The sequence below is a fragment of the Macaca nemestrina genome, chromosome 14 (assembly GCF_043159975.1).
Source record: "Macaca nemestrina isolate mMacNem1 chromosome 14, mMacNem.hap1, whole genome shotgun sequence".
NCBI lineage: Eukaryota > Metazoa > Chordata > Mammalia > Primates > Cercopithecidae > Macaca > Macaca nemestrina.
The window spans coordinates 3409564-3421816 of record NC_092138.1 but is presented as its reverse complement, the minus strand read 5'-3'; the positions used below and the strand labels follow the sequence as shown (position 1 = coordinate 3421816).

Sequence of the window (12253 nt, the reverse complement as noted above, 5' to 3'; positions counted from 1 at the left end):
ACATAATATTAATACTCAGTAAATGTTAAGAATGATTATTAACATCATCATCATCATTGTACTAAAAAAAAAGAAAATTGGGGCTGATATCTGATCTCTACAACAATTTTGCCATGCAGCATCCCTGTCCATTGCTTTTTCTAAATTCTATTATTAACCTTGAGCGTCTTGTAATTGATCATGTTTCAACCTTTCTTTGACTGCAAAGACTCTCAGAAATAAAAGTATTACTTGGGCCAAACAATTGAACAACATACTCATGCATTTGTGTTCATGTAGAAATACCAATTATACATGTTTTATTCATGACTCTTTTTTGTATCTTATACTCATTTCCCCATTGAAATGAGGTGAATTAAAAATAAAAACTTTATAATTAGCTGCAAAAATACTTATTTTTGTTCGTTTTCCCAAATGGTTGCAATTTACATAGTGCACAATACAATGCATGAAAGTGGAACGATGCAGAGATCAGAATGGAAATGAGAACCAGCAACCTGAGAGTCCCACAGAAATATTCAGTCACATCTTTGTAACCAGGGGCTGCACAATCTTAGGTGGAGGTGGTCCAGATTCTCGTTTCTTACAGTTTCTGTCAGATGTAAAATGTATATGTGGAACTATTGTGCACTTGTTTTGTTTGGTAGAGACACTCTCTCTCTGTTGCCCATGCTGGTCTCGAATTCCTGGCCTCAAGTGATCCTCCCAGCTCAGCCTCCCAAAGTGCTAGCATTACAGGTGTGAGTCACCATCCCCAGCCTACTGTGCATTTTCTATAATTTGAAGCAAAATTGGAGCCATGAAGAAGGTTGTCTGTAGTATGCCAATAACATAAGCCCCTGACATTTCAGTAAAATGTTGCCTTTGCCTCTGCACAGTATGCCAGCATGTTCTGCGGGTGGGCAGCCGCAAACAGTGGTTAGAACAGGGGCTCTGGAACTAGGGCCTGAACCTGAGGCTGTGCTCTGCTCTCCTTAACAGTGAAAAAAGAGGCAAGTTGCTTGACCTTTCTGCTTTGTGTTTCCGCTTTTGCAAGATGCACAATATCTGGTGTGTGGAGTTTTTTGAGGACTAAGGGAGATAGTAATTCCTATCAAATGTTTACCAGAGCCTCTGATAACTGGCTTTTCTCCCTCCACTTCCTTCCCACCTTCCTTCTTCAAGTTGATTCTATTTAATGGCATGTTGGAAATCATGTCAGCAGTCATGACATGCCAAGGCAAAATGAAATTTTTTTCCTTAAAAGTAGGCGAATGAGGTAAGAGATGATTTTAGAAGTTAAAACCTACCCAAACATAAAAGGATATGATTTGTGTCACTGTCATTTAAAGCGTCTACTGCTGCATTTTCCATGGGGCTAAAATTTTGATTAAAAAGAATAATGTCATATCCCAGGTGTATCCCTAAATTGGCAACTACTTCTGAAAGTCTTTTTTAAGCTTGTACTTAAATGACATTTTTTAAGGATAATAGTTTTATATTATACAAGATAAATGCACAAAGCAGCTACATGTAAAATGCCACTTTAGGATGTACTGTTCTAACACAAATACAACATATCATTTGTGAGTGAACTGACAAGATATCCAACGAAGGAGTTACAGTGGAGAAAATTCAAAGTGCATCACAGAGTAGTTACCAGCTCCTGGCCCTCCACAGATGTGGACCTAAAACCACCTGGAGGGCAGAGTCTGCTCCCTCCCCCTGTGAGTGCTCCCTAGTGAGCCAGCAGCTGGAGGCTTCCCTAGCCTCACTCCTCCAGAGCGGGCGTGGAGATAACGAGTGAACGTGGTCACAAAGTCGGAGCCAAGAAGTCTCTAACCCCAAAATCAAGATTGAGAAATACTGGACCAGACACAGTGGCTCACACCTGTAATCACAGCACTTTGGGAGGCCTAGGCGGGCAGATCACCTGTGGGCAGGAATTCAAGACCAGCCTGGCCAACATGGTGAAACTCTGTATCTACTAAAAAATACAAACAAATTTAGCTGGGTGAGGTGGCAGATGCCTGCAATCCCAGCTACTCTGGAGGCTGAAGCAGAAAGAATTGCTTGAGCCCCAGAGGCAGAGGTTGCAGTGAGCCCAGATCGCGCCACTGCACCCCAGCCTGGACAATAGAGCGACACTCAGTCTCAGAAAAAAAAAAAAAAAAGATTGAGAGATACTGGGGAAATTCTTCCTTTATGCATCCCTCATCCTTGCATCAATTTTTTCCTATAAATCAATGGAGTGTGCACATATGGGGCATTATTTCATGGTAAAGGAACTAAGTCCATATAAATGATTTGTTTTTTGAGAGGTGAGGTCTCACTTTTTTGCTGAGGCTGGAGTGTAGTGATGTGATCAGATCTCACTGCAGCCTCCATCCACCTCCCAGGCTCAGATGATCCTCCCACCTCAGCCACCCTAGTAGTTGGAACCACAGGCGTGCCACTGTGCCTGGCAAATTTTTACATTTTTTTGTAGAAATGTTGCCCAGGTTGGTTTTGAACTCCTGGGCTCAAGTGATCCTCCCCCATTGACCTCCCAATGTGCAAGGATTACAGATGTGAGCCACTGGGCTTGGCCAAGTAGAAATTATATCCTTCTATTAGTTGACCAAACATGATTCATAAACTAGAGCTAGTATGGCCATCATAATTTTCAGATTAATGTTTATTGACAGTACCTACTCTACAAAGTAAAAAAATAAAATATGCTTTTATGAGGTGGACCATAATATCCATAAGATTGCTTTTCTGATTGAATTGGTTATAAAAATGGAAAAATTATCATTTTGTAATTGTGTGGCATTTGTTCATTTATTCAACAATAATACCAGAGTGGAAAGCAACAAGTTAGGTTTGACGTAATATAGAAATGGTTTTGTTTTGTTTGTTTGTTCTACATATATTATCAGTAAGGTTTCTCTAGAGTACTATCTCTCTCTGTATCTATCTCTGTCTGTCTACACAGACATAGACACACACACACACACACACACACACACACGCACACACAGAGATGTTCCTCAACTTACAATGGGGTTATGTCCCAATAAACCCATCATAAGTTTGTTACAGGAAAGAGGTCCAGATCCAGACCTCAAGAGAGGGTTCTTGGATCTTGTGCAAGAAAGAATTCAGGGCGAGTCCACAGTGCAAAGTGAAAAGTAAGTTTATTAAGAAAGTAAAGGAATAAAATAATGGCTACTCCTTAGAGCAGTCCCAAGGGTTGCTGGTTGCCCCTTTTTCTTTTTGAGATGGAGTCTCGCTCTGTTGCCCAGCCTGGAGTGCAGTGGCGCTATCTAGGCTTACTGCAACCTCCCCATCCCAGGCTCAAGCGATTCTCCTGCCTCACCTCCTGAGTAGCTGGGATGACAGGCATGCACCACCACGCCTGGCTAATTTTTTTTTATTTTTAGTGGAGTCAGGGTTTTACCATGTTGGTAAGGCTGGTCTCAAACGCCTGACCTCGTGATCCACCTGCCTCAGCCTCCCAAAGTGCTGGGATTACAGGCGTGAACCACCACACCAGGCTGGTTGCCCATTTTTATGCTTATTTCTTGATGATTTGCTAAACAATGGTGGATTATTCATCCTTCCCCTTTTAGACCATATAGGGTAACTTTCTGATGTTGCCATAGCATTTGTAAACTGTCATGGTGCCTGTGGTGAAAGGTGACAATCTAGCAGCCCTCATTCTCAGCGCCTCTTCCGCCTCTGGCCTCTGTGTCCACTCTGGTAGTGCTTGAGGAGCCCTTCAGCCTGCCATGGCACTGTGGGAGCCCCTCTCTGGGCTGACTGAGGCCGGAGTTGCCTCACTCTGCTTGTGGGGAGGTGTGGAGGGAGAGGCACCAGCAGGAACCGGGGCTGCACTCGCAGCCCAGTGTAAGTTCCGGTGGGCAGGGGCGCGGGCTGGGTGGGTTCCGCACACAGAGCTGCCAGCCGGCACCACCAGCCCAGGGCAGTGAGGGTCTTAGCACCCCGGCCAGCAGCTGCGGAGGTTGCTCCGGGTCCCCCAGCAGTGCCGCCCACCGCTGCCGCACTCAAATTCTCACCGGGCCTTAGCTGCTTTCCCGCGGCGCAGGGCTCAGGACCTGCAGCTTGCCATGCCTGAGCTCCCCCACTGCAGTGGGCTCCCACGTGGCCTGAGCCTCCCCTAAGGGTGCTGCCCCCTGCTCCCTGCTCCCTGCTGCCGGGTCCCATTGACAGTCCAAGGGCTGAGGAGTGCAGGTGTGGCTCCAGACTGGCGGGAAGCTCCACCTGCAGCCCTGGTGCAGGATCTACTGGGTGAAGCCAGCTGGGCTTCTGAACTGGATGGGGACTTGGAGAATTTTTATATCTAGCGGGAGGATCTTATGTGCACCAATCAGCACTCTGTATCTAGCTAAACTAGTGTGGAGTTAGAGAACTTTTCCATCTAGCACTCTGTTTAGCTCAAGGATTGTAAATGCACCAATCAGCACTCTGTATCTAGCTCAGGGTTTGTAAATACACCAATCAGCACTCCGTGTCTAGCTCAAGGTTTGTAAATACACCAATTGGTACTCTGTATCTAGCTAACTCTGTACTCTAGCTAACTAGCACTCTGTGACTCTGTGTCTAGCTCAAGGATTGTAAATGCACCAATCAGCACTCTGTCAAAATGGACCAATCAGCAGGATGTGGGTGGAGCCAGATAAGGGAATAAAAGTAGGCTGCCAGCCCTAACCAGGCGGTATGTGGAAGCTTTGCTGTTTCACTCTTTGCAGTAAGTTTTGCTGCTGCTCACTCTTTGGGTCCATGGGGCCTTTAAGGGTTGTGATACTCACCGCCAAGGTCTGCAGCTTCACTCCTGAAGCCAGTGAGACCCAGAATTCACCGGGAAGAACGAACAACTGCAGACGTACTGCCTTTAAGAGCTGTAGCACTCACCACGAAGGTCTGCAGCTTCATTTCTGAGGGCAAGACCACGAACCCACCAGAAGGAAGAAGTTCAGACAGATCTGAATGTCTGAAGGAACTCTGGACACACCATCTTTAAGAAGTGTAACACTCATTGCGAGGGTCCGCGACTTCATTCTTGAAGTCAGTGAGACCAAGAACACACCAATTCTGGACACAGTGGGAGTGTAGCAATGAGAACGACCGGAGTTACTCTTGTCGCCATTTTGGTTTTGGTGGGTGTTGACGGGTTGCTTTACTGAAACCTGTTTTATCAGCAAGGTCTTTATGAGCTGTATTTTGTGCTGACCTCCTATCTCATTCTAAGACTTACAATGCCTTAACCATCTGGAAATGCAGCCCAGGAGGTTTCAGCCTCATTTTACCCAGCTCCTATTTAAGATGGAGTTGCTCTGGTTCACACGTCTCTGACAAGTTGAAAACGCATTTAATATAGCTAACCTACTGAACCTCATAGCTTAGCCTAACTTAAACATGCTCAGAACACTTACATTAGCATACATTTAGCATACAGTTGGGCCAAATCATCTAACACAAAATGTATTTTATAATGAAGTGGTGAATATTTAATGTAATTTATTAAGTATTGTGTTGAAGGTAAAAAACAAAGTGCAATCTTTATTATGTTAGCCAAAGTCATTGTCAGTTTATTAAAAACAAAACAGCCCGCACCATCATTAGCTGAAAAATCGTTTTGAACCATTGTAAGTTGGGGACTGTCTAAAGAATTGAGAATTGGCTCAAGTAAATACGGAAGCTGATTAGTATGGAAATCTGGAGTCAGCAAGTTGGAGACCCAGCAGAGGTAAGGTACCCTTCAAAAGCTTGCAGCCTTGAGGCTCAAGAAGAGCCAATGTTTTAGTTCATTTAAGAAGGTAGGAAAAGACCAATGTCCCAGCTCACACAGTCAGGCAAAAGGAGCTCCGCCTTACTCGTGGGAGGGTCAGCCTTTTTGTTCTATTCAGGCCTCCTAGCAAGAGGATGAGGACCATCCACATTGGGGAGTGCAGTGGGCTTTACTCAGCTAGAGATTCAAATGTTAATCTTTCAAAAAACACCCTCACAGACACACGTAATAACGTTTGACCAAATATCTGAGCCACCCTGTGGCCCTGTCAAATTGATAGTTTTTCCTTAGGTTATCTCCACTGTCATTTAAATATTAATATTTATATTATATTACATATTGATGTAAATATTAACATTTATTACCCAGGGGTTGTGTTCTCTTGATAATGTTCTATTTTTTTAATCTCTGTGAAAAAATGTTTTATGAAGTGTGGAATTTATCTACTATACTGACATATTCTGCATTAATCTTTCTTTATATTGTGGTTGTCAATCACGGATACAATTTCAGAGAGTAGGAAATGAAGATTCAGCCTTTAACTCCTACACAATCCACAGTGTGTTTTTCCCCTCAGAATTGTCATAAAACCTGTTGTATTTTTAGATTTTTTAATTAACAGCTAAAGTCATATTCTAGTAATACTTTAATAATCTAGATTTCATATCTTTAGAGTAGAAGCCTGCATCATATTTAAAACCACTGCAGAGAGTTTGAGGTTTTCAATTTAATCTCATATTAAAAATTTTTGCACTCTGAAGCCTTTCATTTATTGCTTTAAAAAAATGTTGAAACTCAGAGTTCAAATGATTAAAAAAACTCTAAATCTGGATACAGTTAATGTAAACTTTGTATATCTCTGCAGATGACTTTCACTGCCCCTCATTGTCAATCAAGAGCATTGAGATAAGGACTGGAAAATCTTAAATATATGTTAATATTTATATAAACATATTAAATATATGTGTGTGTCACACATACACATACAGAGCAAGACAAAGAGCAAGAGAGGGACAGTAACTGTTTTCAGAATATCAAAAGTTCTGCTAATCGGCCCTTGTGCAGAAGCTTGTCCTCACTCTCCACACAGGAGAAACAGAATGAGCTTTAAGACAGAACTTCCTGCTGAATTAAATGTGTCCATTACTACTGACAGAATCAGTGAGGTTAAGCCCCTCTGAAGATGACAAGATTAATTGTCACTATTATGACACTAGAAATGAGATACTGGGATAAGATTTCATTACTGTATTATCATAGGTTTACTTGCTTGGCAAAGTTTCACTTAAGAAGGATGCGGAAATTCTGAACACGAGTTAGCATTTCCAGCACGATGGTACAAGACGTATTATCGAGTAAGTCAAAGATATGCCACAAACATAAATTTCAAGGAATGGCATAAGGCCAGGGTGGTGGCTCACATCTGTAACACCAGCACTTTGAGAGGCCGATGCAGGTGGATCACCTACGGTCAGAAGTTCAAGACCAGCCTGGCTAACATGGTGAAACCCTGTCTCTACTAACAATACAAAATTAGCCAGGCGTGGTGGTGGGCACCTGTAGTCCCAGCTACACAGGAGGCTGAGGCAGGAGAATCGCTTGAACACGGGAGGTGGGGGTTACAGTGAGCCGAGATCGTGCCACTGCATTCCAGCCTGGGTGACAAGAGTGAGATTCCGTCTAAATAAATAAATAAGTATAAAAGGATGGCACGAATGCAAAACTCTGTGCACAACATGCTGCAGTGCAGCCTGCTGTCTGACAGAAACATCACGAAGATATAAACACAGACTAAGAAAAAAAGTTTTAAAAGTCAAAGGGACAGGTAACTGAAAAATGGAATGCAATATGTAGGAAATGTTACTTTTTTATTTTTATTTTTTATTTATTTATTTATTTTTGAGACAGAGTCTCGCTCTGTAGCCCAGACTGGAGTGCAGTGGCACGATCTTGGCTCACCACAAGCTCTGCTTCCCGAGTTCATGCCATTCTCCTCCTTCAGCTTCCCAGAAATGCTGCTTTTTGAAAGTGACCATTCTTATGCTAATAACGTCATCCATGAGACAAGAACATGGTCAAAATATAATAGCGCATACCAAAAACAATACTGCCTTGTCCAAGTCAGTCCCATTAGTCCTGGCATGATTTCGATAGCACTCCTTTCAAAGAAAGAATGTCCCAATTTGAATGAAGAAAGCTATGTAATCATCCTAATCATGACAGCAGGATTAAGTCGTCAATTGTAGTAAAATCTTACAACAGATTATGATTGGCTGTGTAGTGACAAAATAATTGGAAAGTGGCAAAAACTGGTCATAGAGGGTCTCAGACTGTATTTGTTGCCTTGAAGACATCATGGGAGAATTAAACTTAATAAATGACCTCTTCCTGGATGAAATAGCCTTCTTAGACCAAATATTTCTGCAAGGTATGGATTGAATCTTCATACCAAGTCCAACGAATTTTGTCCTGCTGGAAACTAACTGAGAGGTAAATTAATAGGAATTAAGGTGAGATGAACAAGGTGAGTTGCAAAAGGGCAGGCTCAGATCCTGTTGTCTAAATTTTAGTATTTGCTCATGGTGATTTTTTTGTATTAATTTTAATATTTTAAAATAATGTATTAAAGCATTATTTATTTTGACTGTTAAGTTTTGTGCTTTCCCATTTAATTGTGTTCCTAAGGGGAGTACCTCACTTATCTCACCTTGTAACAGAGTCTATACAAGGTATACCTGGGATTAGATATAAAGAACAATGAAGTCAGCACGTGATATGAGGGCTTCTGTTCCAGCTACCTGAAACTAAGTTGCCCTCTTTTAGTGAGTTCAAAGCTGGGGATTCTGTAAATAGACATAGGGGCTGGGAGGTCCCTGCACAAAGAGGTCATATCTGTAAATTAAAGTTTGTGATTATAATAATCTTTTTTTTTTTTTTTTTTTTTGAGATAGAGTCTTGCTCTGTCACCCAGGTGGGAGTGCAGTGGCACAATCTCAGCTCACTGCAACCTCCGCCTCCTGGATTCAAGCGACTCTACTGCCTCAGCCTCCAGAGTAGTTGGGATTACAGGTGCCTACCACCACGCCCAGCTAATTTTTGTATTTTTAGGAGCGATGGGGTTTTGCCATGTTAGCCAAGCTGTTGTCAAACTCCTGACCTCAGGTGATCTGCCCTCCTTGGCTTTGAGAACAAGAACACCATGTCTGCTGGTGTGTTAGTCCATTTTGTGTTGCTATAAAGAAATATCTGAGACTAGGTAATTTATAAAGAAAAGAGGTTTATTTGGTTCAGGCTGTACAAAAAGTATAATGACAGTATCTGCTTTTGCTGAGTCCACAGGAAGCTTACAATCATTGCAGAAGGCAAAGTGGGAGCTGGTGTATCACATGGTAAGAGAGGGAGCAAGAGAGATGCCATTTATTTATTTATTTATTTGAGACAGAGTCTCACTCTGTAGCCCCAGGTGGAGTGCAGTAGTGCAATCTCGGCTCACTGCAACCTCTGCCTCCAGGGCTCAAGCAATGCTTGTGCCTCAGCCTCCCGTGTAGCTGAGACTACAGGTGTGCGCCACCACATCTAGTTACTTTTTTGTATTTTAGTAGAGATGGGCTTTACCATGTTGCCCAGGGTGGTCTTGAACTCCTAAGCTCAATCAATCCGCCAGCCTCGGCCTCCCAAAGTGCTGGGATTACAGGCGTGAGCCACTGTGCCGGGCCTAGACTCCTTTAAACAACCAGCTTTTGTGTGAACTAATGCACAGAGGGCTTGTTCATTACCATGAGGAGGGCATCAAACCATTCATGAGGGCTCCACCCCATGACCCGAACACCTCCTACCAGGCTCCACCTCTAACATGGAGGATCACGTCTCACCATGAGATTTGGAAACGACAGACATCCAAACTATATCAGCTGGTGGTTTGCCCTAAACTTTTCTCCCTGAAGTTTCCTTTTACAGAAATGAAGTTTGTCTTTATCTGATGTCAGCAGATTGGTGTTTGCTGTAGCCTGCTGTATGCCTTTAGTTTTTAAAATAGTCCACATTCTTCACCCTTCCCTGAAAATGTTGCTCTTACGTCAACATAACATGTCTAGTTTCATTCAGTGGTTGAAATTATAATATAGTACTCAGATTAGAGTTTACAGCTGTTGTCGTTAAATTTAGGTCATTCTAAATTTATAAGTTAGTTGGGAAGAAAAGAACTGCAAATTCTCAACCCTCATCTCCATTTCTGCCTCTCAGCACTCATATAAAATCATTACAGAAAAAGAAGGAATGCAGCAATAAAACAAGCTCATCTATAACAGGATTAATTTTTAACTCTTTAATTCACTTGTTTCTCATAGGAAGCTACATTAACATGACAGTTGTTTTTGAAAATGCATTGGCTCCGTATTTGAGAAGAGAAAATCGGACCCATGGTCTCTAAAGGACTTCTCAGCAACAATGGCCTGGGGCTGGTCATAAGCATCTTTGAGAAAAGGCTATGTCTGTGTGTACAACTGACCTGACTGACGTGCACATCAGTTCCCCTAACCACCATCCGGTCTGATAAAGTAAGCCACGTTGGTTGTCTCCCAAAGTTCTCTGTTCAAACCAGTAAACTTAGTTAAATAGGTTGTGAATAGGAAAATCCAAGAGTCACTGGGAAAAGATGTTACAAACTAAAATATTCATAGAAACATTTTTTATGAAAGCAAAAAAAGGAAAAATAAACAACTAAAATGCCTAAAAACCATAAAATGGATAAATAAAATGTGGCAGATGCATTCAGTGGAATATCATATAGCAGTGAAAATTAAGTACATTAATGACATGCATCAGCATGCCTGAATCTCAAAAACTCAAGTTGAACAATAATAGTTTAAAAAAAAAATCACAGAGTTAATATGTGTGTTCCAAGTCTATGAAGTCTTTAAAAAGAGGAAAAACAGGCCAGGTGTGGTGGCTTACACCTGTAATCCCAGCACTTTGGGAGGCAGAGACGGGCAGATCACAAGATAAGGAGACCCAGACCATCCTGGCTAACATGGTGAAACCCTGTCGCTACTAAAAATACAAAAAAATCACATGCATGACATGTGACATATATGTGAACTACATACAGTTCACAAAAACTAAATGTAGATAATGGTATGCAATCACACAAAAGCACTAATATATCAGTGTGTCTATACAAACATTTATGCCTAACTTATGACAATAAATATACTCTCAAATACCTGATCATCATTAAATCTAATATGTAGAATATTAAAATATGAAAGAGGATGCTGTATTTGTTGTTAGTCATTTTTCTCCAGTCTATTTTCTTTGGCATCATTTAACAAATCGGTAGATAACTTTCCTCCCATTCCTTTTAGTGTTTTAAAATCTTTTAAATGATACCTCTTAGATAATTGACTTATATATTATTTTTAAAATGTTTTTCCTATGGGTTGCTGCAAATCTATCCTAAGTGGCAAAGTTTTAAAAACAATATGGGTCAACAGCATACAAAGCTCTGAAAATGAGAAAAGAAAATGACCAAACCTTTAAGATTCCTAGCATTATTCTGCATATCACCATAATGTTTGCTTGGAGGGAGGCAGGCGGTGAGCTGAACAACCTAATTTATATCTGATGTGCTCCCTGGCCATTAAGGGCAGAATGGGGGCTTGTGGACAGCAGTGCCTTTCGGCATTTCTCTTCACATTCCACAGGCTACAGCAAGTCACATGACAAATCCCGACTCCATTGTGTCAGGGATGTATAATCCTCTTACTTGGAGGACAGCAAATAATTGGGAACAGTAATACAATTTGGCACACAAAACAAATCTTCAGAGAGTGTCAAGGTCAAGAGAAGCATTTATCCAAGAAAAAGTTACTCTAAACTTGCAAAAAGATAAAAATCATTATGCTTGATTAGAAAAAATACAGGATTATTTTCTAATAATTTACTTGACTCTATCCTGACAACATTTATAGGAGTGACATAAAGTCAGACTATTTATAGACTGTGAGTCTATAATTTTGCTAGGTCAGCCAGCAAAATTTAGAAATTATCATGACTCTGTAGTCCAGTGGTTTACAAGTCATAAAAGATATACTTTACAATGAAATAGACCACCAAGTAGAACAACAACAGACCACTGAAATAAACCATCAAATGGCATCCCATAATTTAGAGGTATGATGAAAAACGGAAAGAGTTGTAATTGCTTCTTCTAGAGGTGTCATTTGGTGCTTCTGTTAGAAGGGTTATGGAGGAGGCCGGGCACAGTGGCTCAGGCCTGTAATCCCAGCACTTTGGGAGGCCAAGGTGGGCAGACCACAAGATCAGGAGATCAAGATCATCCTGGCTAACACGGTGAAACCCCATCTCTACTAAAAATACAAAAAAATTGGCCGGGCGCGGTGGCGGGTGCCTGTAGTCCCAGCTACTCAGGAGGCTGAGGCGAAAGAATGGCGTGAACCCAGGAGGCGGAGCTTGCAGTGA

General features: G+C 41.7%; 1 long non-coding RNA gene across 1 annotated transcript in view; it reads left to right on the top strand.

The window, feature by feature from the left end:
* Positions 1 to 12253, top strand: part of LOC105498902 (uncharacterized) — a 279709-nt gene that overhangs the window by 203038 nt on the left and 64418 nt on the right. Inside the window, exon 5 of the long non-coding RNA XR_011612302.1 lies at positions 10120 to 10329. This is a non-coding gene — a long non-coding RNA (uncharacterized lncRNA). The remainder of the gene's footprint in view (positions 1 to 10119; positions 10330 to 12253) is intronic.